General features: G+C 37.1%; 1 protein-coding gene across 11 annotated transcripts in view; it reads right to left on the bottom strand.

Annotated features, from left to right (window-relative positions):
• MARCHF8 (membrane associated ring-CH-type finger 8) overlaps window positions 1-19,717 on the bottom strand; it is a 111,728-nt gene that overhangs the window by 41,663 nt on the left and 50,348 nt on the right. The gene's annotated exons all lie outside the window — the stretch shown is intronic.

Here is a 19,717-nt window from a genome sequence, read left to right as displayed (position 1 = left end):
ACATACAGATGGCAAAGAAGCACATGAAAAGTTGCTCAACATCACTGATTATTAGAGAAATGCAAATCAAAACTACAATGAGGCATCACCTCACACCAGTTAGAATGGGCATCATCAGAAAATCTACAAACAACAAATGCTGGAGAAAAGGGAACCCTCTTGCACTGTTGGTGGGAATGTAAATTGATACAGCCACTATGGAGAACAGTATGGAGGTTCCTTAAAAAACTAAAAATAGAATTACCATATGACCCAGCAATCCCACTACTGGGCATATACCCAGAGAAAACCATAATTCAAAAAGACACATGCCCCGCAATGTTCACTGCTGCGCTATTTACAATAGCCAGGTCATGGAAGCAACCTAAATGCCCATCGACAGACGAATGGGTAAAGAAGATGTGGTACATATATGCAATGGAATATTACTCAGCCATAAAAAGGAATGAAATTGGGTCATTTGTAGATACATGGATGAATCCAGAGACTGTCATACAGAGTGAAGTAAGTCAGAAAGAGAAAAACAAATATCGTATATTAACGCATATATGTGGAACCTAGAAAAATGGTACAGATGAACCGGTTTGCAGGGCAGAAATAGAGACACAGATGTACAGAACAAACGTATGGACACCAAGGGGGAAAGCAGTGGGGGGTGGGGGGGGTGGTGTGATGAACTGGGAGATTGGGATTGACATGTATACACTGATGTGTATAAAATGGATGACTAATAAGAACCTGCTGTATAAAAAAAAAAAAGAAAGAAACCTTCTGTGACCCAAGATTCTAAAGACATTGCCTATATTTTCTTCAAGCAGTTTAAAAGATTTGGTTTTTTACACTTGGAACTTTCTTTAATCTATTTGAAACTTGCTTTTGTGTTTTGTGTGAAGTAGGGATCTTAATTTTCTGCATGGAAAGTGAGTTGTTCCAACCTTATTTATTAACTCATCCATCCTTTCACCCCTGATTTAAATATCACTTCTGTTATAGATAAATATCTTTTAAAGGCCAAAAAAATGTATCTTGATTACTGTAAGCCTCATTGTTTGCCCTGAGGTGTCTATGGGACTATCGGACTTTAGGAACAAATTAAAAGGAGGGCAAACTGTTTCTCACAATGAACAAGGCACACCAGGGACACCAATTTTCCCTAGAGTATCAGTCAGTTGGCAGCAGAATTATGAATCCTTAGCATTTAACCAGGTTATCAAAACTCCTTCTTATGTATCATACACATGTTCAATTCTACCCTGTGTTTTAGAGCCTTCTTGTACTCCCTACTCCAAGAATGATAATATGTATGTAGTCATCGGTATCCATGGGGGGCGGGGGTGGTTCCAGGACCCCCACAGGTACCAAAATCCACAGATGCTCAAGTTCCTTATATAAAATGCGTTAGCATATAGTCTACGCACATCTTCCCATATACCTTAAATCATCTCTAGATTACTTATAATACCCAATACAATGTAAGTGCTATGTAAATAGTTGCAACAAATTCAAGTTCTGCTTTGGGGAACCTTCCAGAATTTTTTTCTCGAATATTTTTGATCCGAAGCTGCTTGAATTAGCAGATGTGGAACCTACGGATACAGAGGACGGAGTGTATACTGTAAAAAGAGAACTTCTGGAAGAAGGGCCTGTAACTGTTGTAAGAAACTAACACTTTACAAGGGAAGATTTTGGAAAATAGTGTCGTTCACATTTTCCTGTATTTTCCATGTTCTCCATAGTAGGCTAAGGCCTGGATGAACACATTTTAAATATATAAAACAGGCAAGGGTTTTCAACATTTTCTCCATGACAAACAATCAAAGAAGCACAAGGAGTTGTCAGGTAATACATTAATTCTATGTGCTAAACTAATTCTTCAATTTTAAGATAATCATCACCTTGGGCATCAGTCTACTGTTTCTCATATATTTTAAACTATAACGTAAAATTTTTGAGTTATCATTTTGTTTGTTCTTATTGTCTCTCAACTACTGTCATCTCTTCCTTGACTCATATCCTCTTTTCAAGTACCTCTCTGCCCTGAGTTTAAAATTCCCACTGACAGAACCACCCTTGAAGACCTTAAAACCTACATGTGTACAGGTAAAGGTATTTCTCCAAAGAGTAGCCTCCCTGGCATTTAATACAACAGTGATGGACTCACACATATTCCAAGTGTCTCATAAAGAATTCTGATTCCTTTTGGGTGTATGAGGTGGAAGCCTTGATTATGGAGGGCCAAGCTTTCTTAAGAATTCTGAAATAGGGCAAGGCAATGGTTGTCAAGTTAAGTCCTTCCAATTTTCATAAAAACTCTGCATCAAAGTTGGGACTGTCCCAGAGTACTTTTGATTCTATGATCACAGTGCCACACGAAATGCAGAAAAGAGAGACCCAAGTGAGACAGAATATAGAGTCTGCACTTGATGACGTGTCTACTTTCCCCACTACTGACATTTCAACCAAGACCTTCAAACTCTTAAGACAGCTGTAATGACATATCCCTAAAGCTGCAGGAGGAAAGGATCAATAACCCTGCCTGCAGCCAACACCCATTCATGGATGGGTGAATTCTCTGCCATTGCTTTGAAGACCCTTGACCTGATGAACTCCTGCTTCCCAGAATCTTGAAACTTGCTCCCTCAAATGTTGCCCTATACTCTGGATGAGATATCCAGTTTGCTCTGACCTTTACTATAAGCTTATCTGGGCATTTCAGGAGGACTGGACTTCCTCAGCTACTAACAGGTTGCCTAAGGGAACACCCTGTGAGAACCTTTCCACATTATCTCATTAATAATGCCAGGCCTGGCCTGGCCTGCTGATCCCAGCTCAGCCGCAAACCATGCCCTCAGACACTGGCATAGTTTTCTACCTAGAGCCCTCTTCTTCCTTATATGCCACATTCAAGAGCATTCTTGAAGCTATCAGTATCATATCACTGCTCTAGACGACAATGCTTCTAGTTAAAACGACTTAGCTTTCAAACCACTGAACTTGTCAGAGACCTGGGGACTGTGCCAGTTTTATAACAGAAGCATTGAGAATTCCACAGCTGTGGAAGCGCTAACAGTTATACTGGCAGGAAGTTTACACAAGAAAATATTTACCAGATTTTTCCAACTACCATCTTATACTTTTTTGACCTGCACTGAAAATGAAAATATTTGCATAAAAATTACAATTATCATTCACGAAAGATTGAGAATGTCTTCATTCAAACATGGATAGCACCATCCTATAAGCTACAAGGGAGTTCTGTTGATGAAGAAAATATCATCCCTACCAGTAAGGAATTGATAGTCTATTATGGGATATAAACAGGTAAACCAACCAGCAGGTAAAAACTACATGGTAGAATTTTTTAAATGCCACATCAGAGACAGAGATGCTAGCTTCTCTTTCTCTTTTTTACATATCCACCCACTAACACCCATCCATGGAGGAAGAGAATGGAGAATGGAGAGGATTATTGGACATATACATCAGAGAGAGAGTTTATAAATACCTTATGTGGACCTACTTAAATATAGGAAAAACACAGTTTCACAATAATAACATTTTTAAACATTTAAGCAATCCTTGAACACCTGACACAGTATACTGTATATTTAATCTAAATTATAGCAGATAAAGTTCCCTCGATGCTGGAAACATCAATGCTGAAGTAGTGCTGGCCAGGATAAAAAGTACGAATGAAGATATGTGTGGTTTGGGCAAAGCAAAGTCAGACTTAAGATTCAGAAAAGGACTAGGGTCTAAATTAGGTGTCAAGTAAGATTCAGGCCTGGGCCAATCACCAGGCTTCCAAGGGAACTCAATCATGTACTTTTGTTATGATCTAAAAACTTATGTAGGCTATGAATTCCATTTTACCACACAAGAGAGGATGTGGAGCAAATACCAAGGTGAAATTCCTAAAAACCTACTGTAATTACTACACTGCTAAAAACAAATCAGTCTGGCAGCAAGAATATAATTTCATTTTTTATTAACAGGTGGTAGAAAATATAAAGTATTTTATGAGGATTAAGTGTAACTGGAATAAATATTTCATAATATGATTCAATATTACCTGCTTTGTTGAATGACATACATTTTATTGGAAAGAGATCAAAAAAAATTTTATCCTCATATTTTACCTGGAATATCTTGAAAAACTGTATAGTCCAAGAAAATATTCCAGTCACACAGAAAACAACTGGCTTCACTAACAAGTTCTGCTTCAGCTGTCCAAATGTGCATTACTCGATGGCTAGTGACCCATCCTAGCAACTAAGAACTGAGAATAGCTAAAAACTCAGCTTATTGTTAAATAAGTTACATTTTCTTTTAAAGCCATTTTTGTCACTTGAAGCTTACTTTGCTTTGCTTTCAAAGGTTTCTCCCTTAAAAGCTCTTCACTGCAGAACGGCATTTTGGGGGATGGAAGAGGTGAAGTCACTTTCATCAATCTATATCTATGGTGTATCTGAGTTCATAACATGTAATCATAGGCCAACATACCCTACTTCTGAAGCATCAGAAATACAGTTTGTATAAGACAAGAAAAGATAAACTAACCAGGCAGGTATACAGTAATTTGATTATTTATTAAAAGGAGAATTCCCAAAACCAGTAATTCCAATTGTCCCTTTGATGGCCTGAGATTTTTATTTCCTAGGACAATGCTACAGAGTAAAATTAAGGGGTATGTCTTTCTTCTTCCGAGTAGAAGAAGAGATGCAGGTGGAAAACTCATAGGAGTAGTTTTAGGCTCAAGTATATGTAGAAAGAGAGGATCTGAAAACAAATCCCCTTCAGCCCACCCATGCTTGTGTGCCCTTTGGGAAGTCTGCACAGGCCTCCCAGCCTTGGACACACCAGTTTGAAGACTCTTCTTTTAATATATCACAGAAGAAAGGTCAACAAGAGACAGAGTGAGCCACACATCTGAGAACACCTAAAGTACAGATATTTGACAGCATGAAAACCTAAACAAAGGAAGTAAATCTCCTAAAATACAACACAGAGAAAACCTAATCTAGTCACAGGTTGCATTTTGAATATTCTGCTAATGTGATGGATGAGAAACATCAATGATCAGCAATAACCACAATTTAAAAAGAGAACTCTTTATTTCAACAACTGGGCATAAATACCAACCAATGACTGCATACTCCTAAAGTATCATAAAAAGTTTGGAATCAGATTTTAAAATAGCTGAATACCTATGATTACCTATCATTAAATAATTCATCCACTGGCCTTTTAATTGTCTATCACTGTTTACTATTTATCATTGTTTACTGCAACCCTGGCTTTATCTCATTGTTTACTGCAACCCTGGCTTTATCTCATGTTAGAAAATGGCATATTCTTTTATTTCCCAAAATTTTTATTTTGAAAATTTAAAAATCTACAGAAAATTTGTAAGAACAGTATAATGAATACCCTATATCCTTCAACAAGATGCATCAACTGTTATAAAATTTGCCACATTTGCTTTCTTCCTCTCTTTCTCTGATACACACACACATTTTTTTTTCTTTTCCTTGTTATTTTTCTTTTTCTGGCTGAACCACCTGAAAGTAAGTTGCAGACATTACACGTTATCCCTACATATTTCTGAATGCATGTTCTAAGAACAAGAACATTCTCCTATATAGCCACAGTGTCATTTTCACGTCTAAGAAAATTAGCCATAATTCTATAATTATCATTTAATATATAGACAATATTCAGATTTCCCAGTTGTCTCAAAAAAGACAGTTTATAGCTGCCTATTTTTCCTAGCAGGTTCCATCAAGGTTTACATATTATATTTGGTTGTTATGCCTCTTTAGTTTCTTTAAAACTAAAGTAGTCTCCCCACAATTTTTCTGTTTTTCATAATAAATAATTTTTTAAAGTAAGGGGCTCGAAGTTCAAATTTTCTTCAAAAAACTCTCAGTATTACCTTGAACTTAATGGAATAATTTTTTCAAAGGCAGTTTCAAAGTTCACTTGATAAAAGATTCTAGTCTCTTTACCCGTGAGTTAGATTTAGGATGACAACTGCCATCAGTGGGTTGGTATGGGAGGGCCACTGAGACCCAGAACAGAGAATGGTGACGCTCACTGAGTGGCCACAAGAACCGTGCTGGTAAGCAGAGGCTCACACACTTAATTTGAAGAGAAATTTGATATTTCTCTTCAAATATCCTTTGCTCTCAGGGAACAGATACTGATGAAACTTAGGGAACAGTATGAATAACCTGAGCGTGTCTTTCACAATTTGGATGGTGACTCTGCTTATAAATGCTAATTACACAGCTAGTAATATACAAGCATTATACTTAATCAGCCTAAGCCTAATTCAAAAACCAAAGCCCTGAGGCAAAAGATATTATTAGGACTTTCTTGTAACTGCAACCACTACTAGTTATTCACATATAACCTGATGCTGTGAATCTAAAAGTAGTCTCGGGCTTCCCTGGTGGCGCAGTGGTTGAGAGTCTGCCTGCCAATGCAGGAGACACGGGTTCGAGCCCTGGTCTGGGAAGATCCCACATGCTGCAGAGCAACAAAGCCCGTGAGCCACAACTACTGAGCCTGCGCATCTGGAGCCTGTGCTCCGCAACAAGAGAGGCCACAACAGTGAGAGGCCCGCGCACTGCGATGAAGAGTGGCCCCTGCTCACCGCAACTAGAGAAAGCCCGCGCACAGAAATGAAGACCCAACACAGCCAAAATTAAATAAATTAATTTAAAAAAATCAGATTTATATTAAAAAATTAATTAATTAAAAAATAAATAAAAGTAGTCTCCTGATGTTTATTTATTTTTAATTAATTTTTATTGGAGTATAGTTGCTTTACAATGTTGTGTTAGTTTCTACTGTACAGCAAAATGAATCAGCTATACATATGCATATATCCCCTCCTTTTTGGATTTCCTTCCCATTTAGGTCACCACAGTGTACTAAGTAGAATTCCCCATGCAATACAGTATGTTCTCATTAGTTATCTATTTTATACATACTATCAATAGTGTATGTGTGTCAACCCGAGTCTCCCAATTCCTCTCACCACCACTCCCCACGACCCCAGACCCCCGACCCCGTCTCGTGATGTTTAAAAAAGACAGGCTTCTGAAATGTGGTAAATTGAGTTCATAAGCAAACACAAAAAATGCACAAACACAGCACAAGGACAAGTGAATGAAAAACTTTTTCGCCTATGCAAAAGTGACATGGAAGAAAGATATAACATATTCTGAAATACAGCAAGCACCAAAGGTACCTATCAGCACAAGGTGTCTGTGAGACAGTGACTCGACATGGTGGCTCTGCTTCCATGGTGTCCTATCACACACCCTTACTTCTCCTCAGGCTATTCATTCCAACTGAAAATTTTACCTATTCCTAGGGCATCCTTTACTGTGTATATGTCACCAACTCTAAAATTTCTATCTCTAGCTTCAATAGATTTTCCTACAGAGATTCAAACACAACTGAATTCTGGATATTTGCAGCTGGACCCCCCACAAGTACCTCATACTTGCACATCTGCCACCAAACTCACCATCTTTCCCCTAAACTGCCATCTCACCTCTGTCAAAGTGAATGATGTCAACCTTTAGTCTAGGCCAGACCTCACCTAGCCGACCACCACAATCCCTCAGCCACCAGCACTGTCGTTGTTCCTACCTCCTGCTCATCTTGCTTGCAATCTGCTCACTTCTCTCGTCCCCAGCACCACCTCCTTAGTTCAGACCATCATCACCCAGCCTATTCCAATAGCTTTCTAAATCCCCTCACCAAACTGCACAGTCACCTAACTAAAACAGCTTCAACTGTGTAACTCCAGCTCTACACCTGCACTGACATCTCAGCGCTCTTAGCACCAATGTGGCCGCTCGGGACTCACCTCGCTGCCAGCGGCACATTTCAAGTTCCACCAGCATAGTGAGTTTTTCTCAGTACCTCAAACATGCCATGTGTTCTTCTCTTCCCTAGGAGTTTTGGCCTTGTACCTTTCTCTCTGCCCTGAACACTGTTCACCTCTATCTCCATCTAACTCTTACTTCTTAAGGACTCACCTTTGACATCTCTTCTTCCAGAAAACCTTCCCTGCCACCACGAGACTGAATCAGGGGCACTTCTCTGGACTATGGCACTTAGCACACTGAACTGTGTACTGTCGTCTTCTCCTCCAGCAGTGCCCAGAGCAGGAAGAGACAGGCTGAAGCACGGAGACCAGTATGTCGGCTGCTGCACCAGTAGAAATGGTGAGGTCCTGGACTACAGCTGCGGCATGGGGACTTACAGAAGCACATGGTTTGGAAGAGATTTAGGCAGCACACAGGGTGTCTCTGTGTTAATGCCACATTTATGCTCAATGCGTGACATGGCACCCACCATGTAACGGGTGATTAATACACACTTGTTTGAAGAATGAATAAATTAATGAAGACACAAGATTTAGACATAGGAAGCAAACAGAAGAACACCTGAAATCGGCTCAGTATAGACTTATTAAGTGCTTCAAGAATGTAGACACAAAGGGAGTGGAGCTGGGTGAGATTCATTAAGAGGGACATGTGGCTTGAAAAGATAGTGGCTGGCTGAGTGGCATGCAAAGAACAAGTGAGTTAAGAGCATGGATGTGGAGGCTGGTCTGAATACCAATTCCACCACAGGCCAACTCCCAACGAGGGAACCTTGGGCAACTCATCCCATTTTTCTGTGCCTCACCTATAAAAGGAGAGTGACAATGACAGTACCTACTTCATAGTGCTCATATGAGGATCAAATGAATTAATATTTGTAAAGCCCTGAGAAGAACAGTGCCTTGAACAGAATAAACATGATATAAGTATATGCTATGTTAAATTAAACAAATCCTTAGTGGTAGCTTCACCTATTTAGATGCTGTAAAAATGGCCATATGTGAAGGGAATAATTAATTAGTGGACAACTGCACACCTCCACTTATTAGAGGGTGATGTATCGAGCATATTTACTGCAAACTATGAAGAATTTTCACATCTAGAGTTTTAGGTAATATTTACTACAACAGAATTGTTTTTATACATAAGCACACAATTCATAGTACACTGGGGAAACTAAGGGAAAGAAACTTGAATTGTATGTTCACAGAGATAAATGAAAAATAAAAAACATAATGCAAACACAGGAAATTGTGGAAAAAGTGTATGAAATAAAAACATGTAGACATTAAACTCTCTCAATGGCAGATCTAGACTTGGCTGAGGAGAGCGTTAGTGAATAGAAACAGAACACTGAAGAAATCAACCCAGAGTGCAGTGCACAGAGGCAGACAGGACGCACGGCAGAAGACACAGTGACCTTTATTCCCAGAAAGAGAATGAAGAGAATGGGGGAGAGGCAATATGTGAGGAAATAATGGGTGGAAAATTTTCAAAAGTGAAGAAAGGCCTGGGTCCTCAGATTCAAAAACTGAAAAAGCACACCTAAGTCCCAAGCAAAAATGAGATAAACAAAAGCAATATCTAGTCACATCATAGATCAAAAAAGTTCCCGTTACAATACACTGGGGAGGCTGCCATCAGAGCATTCACTGCATTCTGTGACACAGCTCTTTCCTGTCTCCCTGCTGGATTATAGGCTCCTTCAGGGCAGGATTCTTTCCAGTATGTAATACAGTGTTAATACCTGCTTGATGTATAAATGAGTGAAAGAATAAATGTGTGGAGTATATTTATATTCGTGTGAAAGAATTTTTAAGGAGGAAACAGAATAACACAGAAAAAATATACAAATTCAAGTGTCCACAGGCAGGGCATTTCTGTTTGGGCCTGTTTCTCCATTTGTGTAAAATAAAGGAGTCAGCTCCATGATGTCAAATATAGAAGTCACTAACAACTATTATAGGATGCTATGGCTATATTATTTTTTGAAACCTCTGCATTTAAAAACCAATTTGGGTGGCTCTCTTATTTTCAACAGGCTTACTGACAGGAAATCTGAAAAATTATCTGCCTCCCAGTTATTTAACTCACAGGACAGCTGTAAGAGAAGAGTGGCAACAAACTATAATCACTGAGTTCTGCAGTGGTACCAAGACAAACATATTCATGTGCCATTTTCACTCGATTTATACACAACACACTGAAGCCAATTGCCAGCGCTTCACTCCGTATATCCAAACTAGACTCCTCGTTTGACTTACATGATGTGGACTCTTACCTAGCAAACTCTCCCCAAACCAACATCACAGAGGTCAGCTACAGTCAATATGCACATCCTTCCATTTTCATACCCTAAATAAGTAAACAGCAAATCGTTACCAGTCCAAGACTTATGTGAGAATTGGCTGGGAAAGGTAAGCTGCTAATATATAAAATAGCCAGAACCAATACTGCTGGCTTTTGACTAAGAATATTTAAAATGGCAGGACCTCAAAGGTGTATATAATTTTATCTACATTTAAGCTTTAAAATCTATGTGTGCACAAGAAAATGTAACAGTTCAACCTGACCAACTTGTATTTAATGTTTGATAAGAGCACACTCTTTTTTTTTTATCATTAGAAAAACATCTAATCTTATTTCTTCATTCTCAAAGAAAACAAGCCTTACCAGGTAGAAAACAACCATTTAGAAAAGAATTACTCACATTTGGTTCTTAAACTACAAGCACACTGTAACTTCCTATGTGTACTTGAGCAAACTAGAGTAGCTCCCAGCACGTTATAGTGACAGATTTGATTACTGGACAGGGAAAATATACTTGGAAGCAGGTTTGAAAAAACCACTTCAGGGGTCAAGAAAAGGTAAACAGATGACAAAAGAAATCCTGATTTCTAGGTATGAGATTAATCTCATGGGGCTTTTGCAGGTAAAGCACACAGATGATTCAAGAAGCCATACAAATGATCTCATGGAGGGTGATGCCCAATCAAAGGCAATAATTTGGGACAGGTATATTTTAAAGATGTATATTCATCTCTTCATTTAAGCATACTTCCAGGAAGAAACTAGGCATGGTCTAAAAGAGAACAACCAGAATGTTGAGAGACTGAACTTTGTAATACATGAAACAATGGATTTTTATGCCGCAGAATGTAAGACTGCCAGTTACTAGAAGAAAGAAAGTAGGGCTGTCAAAAAGAGAAAGCTACAGAGAGTTAGTTCTTATACTGGATCTCAAATCTCTGGTAACCCCAAAAAGTACAGACTGCCTTTGGAAGTGGTGGGTCAATACCATGAGAGATGCCCTAAAGGGGCCAAGAACAGGCGAGCCATGATGACCCAGAGAAGTTCAAGCATTAAAATGGGGGTTAGGCTAGATGGCGCTGGAGATTCCGAGTTGTTAAAACACAGATTGTTTCCTCCAAGTTCCTTATATTAGGTTTGTATGATTTAAAGGGGAATAATTTATCTAGTAGAGAAAAGAGAATTATTATTAAGAGGTAAAAGTATGGTGAGTGTGCCTCAAAATACTGTTATCACTTGAACAATTGTGAAGCCATCTTTTAGATGTCAGGTAAAGATGAGTACAGTATTGGTTGCCAACATTCATATCTTTTCATAGCAAATATAATAGTGTGTTCAGATGATCATCATCCTGATGCTATACGGTAAAATCCCTTGTTGACCTCAGAAGCAAGATGGTGAGCCCAACAGGGCCAGAAACAGAACTGTTTATAAATACATGAAAGAAAATACCACTTTCATTTCCTACAGAGTGTACTGTTTAAATGTAAGCTAATCACTGAATTACCTTTTTGTTTTTTATCCTCTTCGAGAGATACTGTGATGTGGACCAAATATTTCAGTTTCCACACCAATTTCATTTTAAAGGGGTATAGGGCAGAAAGTTTAAAAATGTATTTCCTGGACAACCTTGCAGTTTGGGTTCCAGACATAATTAGGAATTATGTGCTAATCCAATTAATCCATAATTAGGTTGTACTCATACTCAAGGCCTTGATTTGGAGTTGGGACATAGGGAGAAAAGCAGAAGACAGAGCATCCACTTCGCTTGCTGAGATCACGGCACAAATGGTGCGGTTCTAGAGCTAGCAGCCTCTTCCTAATTCAGCAAAGTCTGTAGCAGCAGTGGTAGCTTTCAAACCATGGTAAAGACAGTGACTTTTTTTTCACCAGAAGTATCAACAGCAACTTTCTGATGTGTCAGCTCCTGACCTCAACAGAGTAGTCCAGGAGTGCTGGGACTTGGCTGTTCCTGGAAACCTAGTGAAGGCCTACTCCTCCAGCCCTTCAAATACTTTGTAGGCATCTACTTCCCTGTATTAAACCTCTCTCCTTAAACTAATTAAAAATCATGCAGTTGCTTACAGTGGGCCTGGAGCCCTGTTAATAACAGGGTAAAATGGACACTCTTCTGAGATGCAAAGTAATTTACAAATACTATCAAATGAATGTGCATTTCTAAACACCTATTTGATGGCCAGATACAAAACTGTCTTTTAGACTTTTAAAAATACATGTTAATAATCCTATATAGTGCACAGAAGCACATTTTCAAATAGACCTAGGGATAAGAAAAGACATCAAATAATGGGGTAATGGGACAGAAGAATAAGAAAAGCACGGACTTTATATTCAAGATACTACAACTATGCTAACTTTTGTTAAATTAAAAAAAATACTACAAAGATACCCATCACTTGGTATCTTAAGTCAGTTTTATTTTAAAATAAATTTTTAGAAGTTCAATTTGGATCTTATGATCAAAAAGTTGAATAGAGACATGGAAGATATAAGAAAGGATCCAAACTGAAGTTGTAGAGATTAAAACTATACCATGTCTGAGATGAAAAACACACTAAGTGGAGTTAACGACAGATCAGACACTGAAAAACAAAAGATTAATGAACTTAAAAACACAGCAATTAGAATTATCCAAAATAAAACACAGAAAGAAAAAAAATTAAAAACATAATATCAGAAAACTTCAAGCCAGTTAATGTGTGTAATAGAGTCCCCAAATAAGGGAGAGGACAGAAAAAATATCTGAAAAATATTTCAAATTCAATGAAAATTGTAAACCCACGGATCCCACAAAGCTCAACAAACCCCAGACGTAAGAAATGAAGAAAAAAAAAAGCTGAAAGAAGTCATTACCAGCCAACTCACAATAGAAGAAACGTTAAAGAAAGTCCTTCACATGGAAGGAAAATGACAGATGGAAATACAGCTCTACTCAAAGATATAAAGAACACCAGAAATGGTAGTTACATTATATAAGTGTAAACAGATATTTTTCTTATTAATCTCCTTAAAAATAAAAGTGTTTAAAAATAACATCATATTCTAGGGTTTATAACATATATATAATAAAATGTATGACAACGGTAGCATAAAGACTGGGGTGTAGGCGGGAAGAAATGAAAGTAAGGTTCTTATAGTATTTTTGAAGTAGTAAAGTATCACTTGAAGGCAGACTGTGACAAGTTAAAGATATATAATATAAACCCTAAAAAAATAAAATAAATAAAATCTAAAAACACTGAAATAAAGTTTCAGCTTATAAACCAACAAAGAAGAAAATTAAATCTTAAAAAACACTCAATGTTTTAAAGAGCAGAAAAGGGATGAAAAGGAAAACAAAGAACAGATAGGATGAACAGAAAACAAACAGGAAGACTTAACCTAACCATATCCATAATCTCATTAGATATAAATGGTCTAAACATCCAGATAAAGAGACAGATTTTCAGACTGGATAAAATCACTCAACCGTATATGTTGCTTACATGAAAAGCACTTTAAATAAAGACACAAATAGGTTAAAAGTGGAAAGATGGAAAAGGTGATACCATACTAATACTAATCAAAAGAAAGCTGTAGTGCCTGTATTATCACATTATTGACCAGAGATGTATTAATACGTCTTTTGTTACCCCAATGTTACTGACGGGAGACGAATCAATATCAGTTAACATAACAAATCACTGGCTGCAGGCGTTAGTTTCTGCAAAAAATCCCCCAGTCAATAATGAGTTATTATCAAAGTAGAATTCAGAGCAAAGAATGTCATTACCAGGGGTAAAGATAATTATTTCTTAATAATAAGGGGGTTAACTTATCAAGAAGACCAAACAATCCTAAATGTTTATGCACCTAATAACAGAGCATCAACTACATGTAGCAAAACTGGTATAATTCCAAGGAGAAATAGACAAATCCACAATTATAGTCAGCAATTTAATTACCACTCTTTCTAGTAACAGAACAACTAGACTGTGAGGGTTTAGCAGACTTGAAAACCATTATCAATCAACTTGATGTGACTGACATTTATAGAACACTCCATCCAACAACAGTGGGATACACATTCTTCTAAAGTGTACACAGAACATTTACCAAAAGAGACCATATTCTGGACTATGAAACAAGTCTTGGTAAATTTAAAAGGATTTAAGTTATTCAAAATATGTTTTCAGACCAAAATGGAATTAAATTAGAAATAAATAAAAGCAAGATCTCTGGAAAGTCCAGAAATTTTGGAAATTAAATAACACACTTAAAAATAACCCATGGATCTAAGAAGAAATGAAAAGGGAGATTAGAAAGTATTTTGAACTGAATGAAAATGAAACTCAACACAGCAGAATTTGTGGAATGCCATGAAAGCAGAACTTGGGAAATTTATAATCACTAAATCCTGTGATAGAAAATAAGAAAGATAAATAAATAACCTTGACTTCTACCTTAAAAAGCTAGAAAAAGAGGAGCAAATTAAACTCAAAGGAAGCAGAGGAAAGGAAATATCAGAGCAGAAATGAAACAAATAGAAAACAGAATGACAACAGAGAAAATCTATGAAACCAAAAGAATTCTTTGAGAAGATCAATAAAATTGATAAACCTCTGGCTAGATCAGGAAAAAAAATAGTGAAGACGCAAGTTACCAGTATCAAAACTGAACAAAACTCTCAGTAAACTAGAAACAGTAGGGAACCTCCTCAACATGTTGAAGAGTATCTACAAAACACATATAGCTAATATCATACTTAGTGTATAAAGAATGAATGCTTTCCCCCTAAGGTCACAAACACAAGGATGTGTGCTCTCACCACTTCTATTCAGGATAGTACTGGAGGTTTTCACTAGAGCAAGAAAGAGGGAGGGAGGCATCCAAATAGAAAAAGGCAACGTAAAACTATCTTCATTTACAGATGACGTGACTGCCTATGCAGAAAATTCAATGGACTCTACAAAAAAGCTACTAGTGACTTTGGCAAAATTGCAAGATACAAGATCAATACATAAAAATCAATTTTATTTCTCTGTACTAGCAATGAACAAGAGGAAATTAAAATTTAAAAACAATATCATTTACAACAGCATCAAAAATAAAAAGTACTTAGGGATAAATCAGACAAAAGGTGTGTAAAGACCTATACACTAAAATCTATAAAACACTGCTGAGAGAAATTAAATAAGACTTAAAGAGGAGACATACCTTGTTCATGGGTCAAGATTCAATATTGTTAAAATGTCAGTTCTCCCCCAAATTGAACTACAGATTCAACAATCTGAACAAAAATCCCAGTAGACATTTTTGTACAGAAATTGACAATCTGATTCTTAAATTCATGTGGACATGCAAAAAACCTAAAATAGGCAAAACAAGTTTGCCGAAGTCTGATTTTCAAGACTCATTATAAAGCTAGAATGTACATGACAGTGGGGTATTAATTGTAAAGATGGGCAAGTCGATCAATGGAACAGAAGACAGACTCCAAAAATAAGCACACACCTATATGAGCAACAGAGTTAAGGTAATGCAGTAAAGACAATCTATTTAACAAATGTTACTGGCACAACTGGATATTCATATAACAGAAAATGATGCTGGATATGTATTTCACACAATCTATAAAAATTAATTCAAAACAGATCATAGATGTTCATGTAAAACTATAAAACTTCTAGGAAAAAAACATAGAAGATATTATTTGTAACCTTGGGTTAGGCCAAGATTTCTTAACAGAATGCCAAAAGTACAATGCATACAAGAAAAAAATGGATAAATTTGACTTCAAAATGAAAAAGTTTTCATCTTTAAAAGACACCAGCAGAAGCATGAAAAGACAATCCAAACCTTTGGAGTAAACACTTGTAAAGCATATATCTGATAAAGGACTTGTGTCTAGACTATACAGGGAATGCTCAAAACTCAACAATAATAAAACAAATTGGTGGTTTTTTTAAATGGACAAAAGATTTGAACAGACGGTCCAACACAGAAAAAAGACATATAGACAATAAATAAGCACATGAAAAGATGCTCAATGTCATTACTCATGAGGGAAATGCAAATTAAAACCACAATGAGATACTAGAATAACCTATTAGATGGCTAAAATTAGAAAGACTGCCCATACCAAGGGTTGGTGGAGATCTAGAAGAATTGGAACCCTCATACTCCTGGTAGGAATGTAAAACAGAATCACTTTGGAAAACAGTTTGGCAGTTTCTATCTTAAAAAGCTGAACATATGGTCCCACTCCTAGGTATTTACCCAAGGGAAAGGAAATATATGTCCATACAAGGGCTTGTTGTTGTGTGAACACAGCAACCTTGTCTGTAACAGCCAAAAACTGTAAACAATCCAAATGTCCATCAACACGAGAATGGATAAACAAATTGTGTAGGTCCATACAATGGGTACTACTCAGCAAGAAAAGGAACAAACTATTGATACACACAATGTGGATGAATTGCAAAAGAACTAAGCTATGAAAAAAGCGAGACAAAAAAGAGTACATAATATATGTACATCCATCTTTATAAAACTCTAGAAAATGCAAACCAATCTATAGTGAAAGAAAACAGAGCAATGATTCCCTGAGGAAAGGGTTGGAAAGGGGTGGGAGGGAGGGATTACAAGGGACATGAGGAAACTTTTGGGAGTGATGGATATGTTCACAATCTTGATTGTGGAGATAGTTTCATGTGTATATATATATTTCACAACTTATCAAAGTGTATACTTTACATATGTATTGTTTACTGTATGTCAATTATTCCATAATAAACCTATTTAAAAACAAACTAAAACATAATAAAAACATCTCAAAAAACGTAAAGAGATGTATCAAACCACAAAACAGAATAAATCCAGATAAGAAATTAATCAAAATGCAATCAGATAGCAACAGATCAATTAAGAACCTTCTTGGACAGAGAAAGAAGCAAAAATCAGCAGTGCTGAGTCAGCAAAATAGGGCAATTTGGAAAAGGTCAATTCCAAAGGACCACAGTACAGAACTAAGAGGAATGAATCTGAGAATACACAATAGCCAAGAGAATATGGAAATTTAACCTGTAGCAGCAATCCTTGAGAGAATCAGAGTTTAGAGTTCATGATTAAAGGTAGAAGAAAAGGTTTCAGAATTGAAAGATTTAAAGGCTCAAAAATCCCCCACAAGAACCAAAGAAAGCCATCAAGAACAGCAAGACTTAACCAAATAACTCCTCACACTATAAGAAGAAAGTATTCTGCAAAAAGCTATAAAAAATATGTTTCTTTTGAAAGAATGCAAACAACCACAACATCAGGTTTCTAAATGCAGACCAGAGTGTAACGGCAATGGAGCAATACTTATAAAACGCTAAAAAAAAAAATATTCAAGAAACATTTACCCAGTTCATAAGCAACAGCAGAAGAAATCCTTTTATGGATTGCAAAACATTCCTCTCACCTCCACGGCAGTCCCCATATCATTAAAACTGAACTCATTCATTTATTCATCAAGTGTACTGACTACTGTGTAAAAGTCATTAACTCTTAGACTTGTAGATACGGGCTTGGGCAATGGGTGCTACGGAGAGAATCTCACATCTGATAAACAGGTAAAACTGTGTCCCCGTTAACAGTTACATTATTTGATTCTGTGTAAACTGCGATGTTCCTCTCTTCTCACAAGATTCAGAAGGAATAAAATTGTTATTGATGTAATGGACTGTCTCAGGTTGCCAGCTTTCAGGTTCTGAGAACAGTGGATGATGGGATGGAAGGAAGGGGTGCCTTTGCATAGCTTCTCTTTCCCTCCTCTCCTCCTCTCCCAAGCACAAGAGGATCAGAAATTGTACCAAAGGATTTTGTTTTGAACTCACTGCACCTGGGAAACTGGATAAAGGAAAAAAGCCTTCACTGGACAAAAATTTACTTTCCAAACCCATCCTGATACCACATTTCAGACTCTAGAAACCTACAAAATCATTTTTCAGAGGCTGTGCCAGCTGCTGCCAAAGCTCTTCTGGGGGCTCTCCAAGCTCCTGTCTCAGTGGCTCTTCCACTACCTGCCACCTCACCTTGGCACAATGATTCCCAGAACTGTCACACTTGCCATCGTGTATTCAAACTATTCCCCCTATGAAGGTGGGGCAGGATGGTTCTTCTTCCCAATACCAATCAAAATCCCAATCCCATGAAACAGCTGGTTAATGCTACTTATTTAAACCTTAAAAATGGCATCAAATAGATCATATCATTCAATAAGTATTTACTGAATACCCACCTACAACAAATCTGTAACAGAGTTTTAGAACAAAAGAGATCTCTCTTCCTTGCTAAAATGTTGGACATCTTCCTGTATCTATTCCAAACAAATATGTATAGCTTCCTCATATATATACCAAGAAATTCCCACCATCTGATAACCAAACTCGACACTACAATGAATAAGGAACTCACAGCCTCAACTTAATACAGGCAAGCACCCTAGACCAAGGAAATGTTCTACTTGTGGTATTTAAAAATCCATTTGGGCTAAGAAGGATTATAAGAAAAGACTATTAATTTAACTGAAACTTAAATGAAGACTAACAAATGAAAATTGATAGAACATGGGAAAGATATTTAGGGATATTTTCCCGTCCCCAGCATGTTGAAAAAAACTAAAATACTGAAAATATGACATTCTGAAACCATCTACCCCACCACTACTCCTAGTGAGACAATGCTGGCCACACTTCTAAGAGCTCAGAAAATGGAAAGGGTGCAGACTGACAATACAAGCAATGAAAAAAAACTCCACAAACTAAGAATACAGTTTAAGAATACAGAGACCTTTTCAATTTACCTGGCACCTTTTCATTTTCTATAGTCCATGTACTTTAAGAAATACGATAGATTCTTTCTTTATTCTATACGTAATAATGGAAAGAATGGTGTCCCATCACCTATAATGAGTCAACTTCACACAAGACATCAATTCTTGATTTAACAAGGATTCTTTAGAGTCTTGGGCAAAGATTAAGTTTAACTATAAAATAGGAATGCTCTAAGAACTAAGGAGCAAATGTTTGTAAAGCACACTGTAAAGGCAAGAAGACAGGGGTCATCTCTGATTCCTCCCTGTCCCTCCCCACATTCAATCATCAAGCCCACTGGATTAATAATGTAAATCTCTATCCCCACTAAGCCTATCCTAGACAAAGTCACCATCAACTTTTCCCTAGGCCAAATATCAGCAAACTACAGCCTACAGGTGAAATCTGACTTGTCTCCTGTTTTTGTAAATAAAGTTTTATTGGAACACAGTCATGTCCATTCATTTATATATTGTCTTTGGCCATTTTCATGCTACAATGGCAGAGTTGAAGAGATGTGACTGTCTGACCCACAATGTCTAAAATATTCATTATCTGGCCTTTTACAGAAAAAGTTTGTCAAACCTGGCCTAAGTAGGCTATTAAATAATTCTCTGACTGGTCTCCCTGCCACCCATTCAATTC

This window comes from Lagenorhynchus albirostris, chromosome 16 (genome assembly GCF_949774975.1).
Source record: "Lagenorhynchus albirostris chromosome 16, mLagAlb1.1, whole genome shotgun sequence".
Lineage (NCBI taxonomy): Eukaryota > Metazoa > Chordata > Mammalia > Artiodactyla > Delphinidae > Lagenorhynchus > Lagenorhynchus albirostris.
Note: the sequence above shows the minus strand (reverse complement) of the source record. Positions and strands in the feature narration are given on the sequence as shown.